Source organism: Lolium perenne, chromosome 7, assembly GCF_019359855.2.
Source record: "Lolium perenne isolate Kyuss_39 chromosome 7, Kyuss_2.0, whole genome shotgun sequence".
Classification (NCBI taxonomy): Eukaryota; Viridiplantae; Streptophyta; class Magnoliopsida; order Poales; family Poaceae; genus Lolium; species Lolium perenne.
Genome location: NC_067250.2, coordinates 173,852,532 through 173,855,617, shown reverse-complemented (window position 1 = coordinate 173,855,617; position 3,086 = coordinate 173,852,532). Strand labels below are relative to the sequence as shown.

General features: G+C 44.1%; 1 long non-coding RNA gene across 1 annotated transcript; it reads left to right on the top strand.

Moving 5' to 3' along the window:
• The first annotated feature begins 2,425 nt into the window (after nt 1-2,425).
• LOC139834248 (uncharacterized) lies at nt 2,426-2,855 on the top strand. The gene is made up of 3 exons (XR_011749939.1): nt 2,426-2,484; nt 2,611-2,691; nt 2,790-2,855. It is a non-coding gene; the product is annotated as an uncharacterized lncRNA (long non-coding RNA).
• Nucleotides 2,856-3,086: the final 231 nt, after the last annotated feature.

Genomic DNA, 3,086 nt, shown 5'->3' with positions numbered 1-3,086 from the left:
AAGCAAGCCTCACCGTTAGCGCCATCACCTTGATGGCACCAGATCGGGGTTTGGCCGGCAAGATCCGCCAGATTCACCATAGGCCAGATCTGAAGCCGATTACGAGATCCCCGACTCCATTGCGCCATTCTGCTCATGGGAAACACTGGATCTAAGCTTACAACAACACTAACTCCCTCGGATCCAAATTAGCTGACTCAACTTTGCTTATCTAAATATGGATGTATCCACACATGTTTTTACTCTAGATACATACACGTCTAAGGAAAGTTGAATCAATTAATTTAGTTCGGAGGGTGTACGATATACAGAGAGAAGTCGGCCTCGTCTCCGGCCGGCGAGGCCGCCAGAGAGAAGGGGAGAGGAGCCGGGGGAGTAAGAGAGACTCGAGAGAGAAAGAGAAGAGGAGAGCTCCCTGGGGAAGAACATTATTTTTGTCGTTTTGCTCGTAGCTTGAAACTGAAAATTTCGGCCCCGCGCCAAATCATCCCGCCGAATCCATTCGAAAATCCCGTGACCAGTTTTACCCTTTTAACCCTAGTCCGGAAGTTACAACCCACCGACCATGGAGGGCTCATTCGGTAACAATGAAATATCTTGCCTAGATCCCGAACCCTCCCCACATGCCCACACCCACCCACCAACCATTCGCCCCATTAGCTCAAAAATACTCTCACACGCCAAAGCTCTGACTCTCTACAGTACTAGATCTGCTTCGCCGCTGGCATACTCCTCCACAGCGTAGCCTTATCATGTTGGTTGTCCACCCAACCTGACCCGCTCCCCCGCCGCCCTCGCCACCGACGGATCTGCTTCACCGCCGACCTCGCCACCGACGGATCTGCTTCAACGCCGACCTCGCCACCGACGGATCTGCTTCACCGTCGACCTCATCCACAACATAGCAATCAACGCCTTTCCTGTCGACGCACCGGATCCTCTCCAACGGAACCGGGTCTACTTCACCGCGGCCCCCCCCCCCCTCCACAGAAGCTGATCTATTCCACCGACTAGCTCGGCGCACCGGCTGTATCAACTTCACCGAATCCCTTGCCAGCCAACCAGATCTGCTTCACTAACGCCCGCTTCTACTGAAACAGGGTCGACTCATCGTCTCCCGCGTTCGCCGCTGGAATGCAAGTTGCCGCCCCCGTCCACCCCGCCGCAGCTTGGTTAGTACGCTGGCCCATTAGATCGCAGTGTTTCTTTAGCCATGTTTTGTGTAGTTATTTGCAGATCTCATATGCCATTAACTTTCTTGATGTGTTACTTCGCATGAAGTTCGTTTAAATATTGTACAGTACAAAAGCATTATCCGGTCGCTACCATCCTGTTCATTCTACTGACACATGTGTGCATCCACATACTTATAGCCTTATACCCATTCATTTGCTGCCAACTGTTTTTGTACTGCATGCTATTCCTTTTATAGTCATGCTATGGGCATTTCCAATCTGGTTGTTCTTATACCACGTCATTAGCTCACCGCTAGCCGCTAGCTGTTTTCTCGTGCCAGCTATTCTCACACTGCTTTTATAATCATGCTATGTGCATTTCCAATCTGCTTGCTCTTATACGTCGTCTTTAGCTTATAGCTATTTTTTTCCATGAATGCTCCTGTCGCACAGCTTGTATAGTTATTGCTGCGTGCATGTCTGGTCTTTGTATTATCGTAGACTAACTTGTCAATGTTATTTTTCCTAGGAATTGATCATGCGAACCACTTATTAGAATATCCAACATTAACAGCGGGGACGCTAGGGAAGGTTGCAATCTGAGTTCTTGGTTGGTAATTTTGGCAGTTTACTTCCGTTATTATCTATAACTTATATGCATTGTTCCTTATGCAAGAGATTAACACTTGGAACCCTGCCATAGCAATGCCATTCATGCTTTACTATGTTTCTGCCTATTTGATATGCTTGTCTTGGAGCAACTGCGAAGGTGATTTGAACCTGACATTTGGTCATTCTTAATGCCAGTTTACTTTATGTGGAAAACCTTGGCATTACCCTACTCTAAATCTGAATGTCTGAAATTCGTATCTCATGAAAAGCAACATCTAGTTGGTTTTAATCGATATCACGGTAAATATTGGCTTATTCATTTGGCAGCTCAAGTTTTTTGTTATTTGAAACCAGCTGACTTGGTCTTAAATGTGATATCTAAACACAGATTAAGGACAATGGAGCAGGAGGATTAGCATTTCACTTGATGGCTGAACCTAAAATGATAGGCATGTCGACCACGACTAGTGCACGCAAGAGAAGGACCTGCAGCGAGCCAGTATGTGCTCAATACATGCATCTTATCTTATCTTGTGCTTATTTCTGCTACATGCTGTTATCTGATCTCTACATTGCATAATACATGTTTGAATAGTTAATTGTTGTAACTATGTTTGCAATATTACTTAATGCGCTTATAATGAAGCAGTCATCATTAGAAGATAGTCGCCAAAGCGACCCTGTGCAACATTATGATGTAAGTCTGTGCTTAGTACAAGTTCCATACATTGTCTTATTTATGGAACTTGTTATTATCTTATATCTACATTGCATAATAAATGTTTGAATAGTTCACTGTTGTAACAATGTTGCATATTACTAGAATGCAGGTGTAATGAAGAAGTCCTTAGTAGAAGATAGAGCGCAAAAAAGGTTCCGGGGTGAGCCTATGCAACGATATAATGTAAGTCTGTGCTTAGTACTTGTGACTATCTCATATCGACAATGCTTAATACATGTTTGCATAGTTCATCGTTTAACTCTTTTTTGCATTATTATCAGAATGCAGTTGTGATGAAGCAATCTTCATCAGAAGAGAGGCCCACAAAAAGTTCTGATCTTTCTTCTGATCCATCCTCTCATAGCCGTCAACCTAGACCATTCCTTTCATCAAACAGTAAATATCTCAAGGCTGTACTTTATAAAAGACATGGTATTGCTGCTTTAAGATCTGTAGCTGATATGTTGACCAAGAGTACACAAGATTCAATCAAGGCGATTGCCAAATGTCAACGTGTTATTGATGATGCTAATAGAAGTCCTCAATGATTCTATGTAATTTTTTTATTTGGGCACATT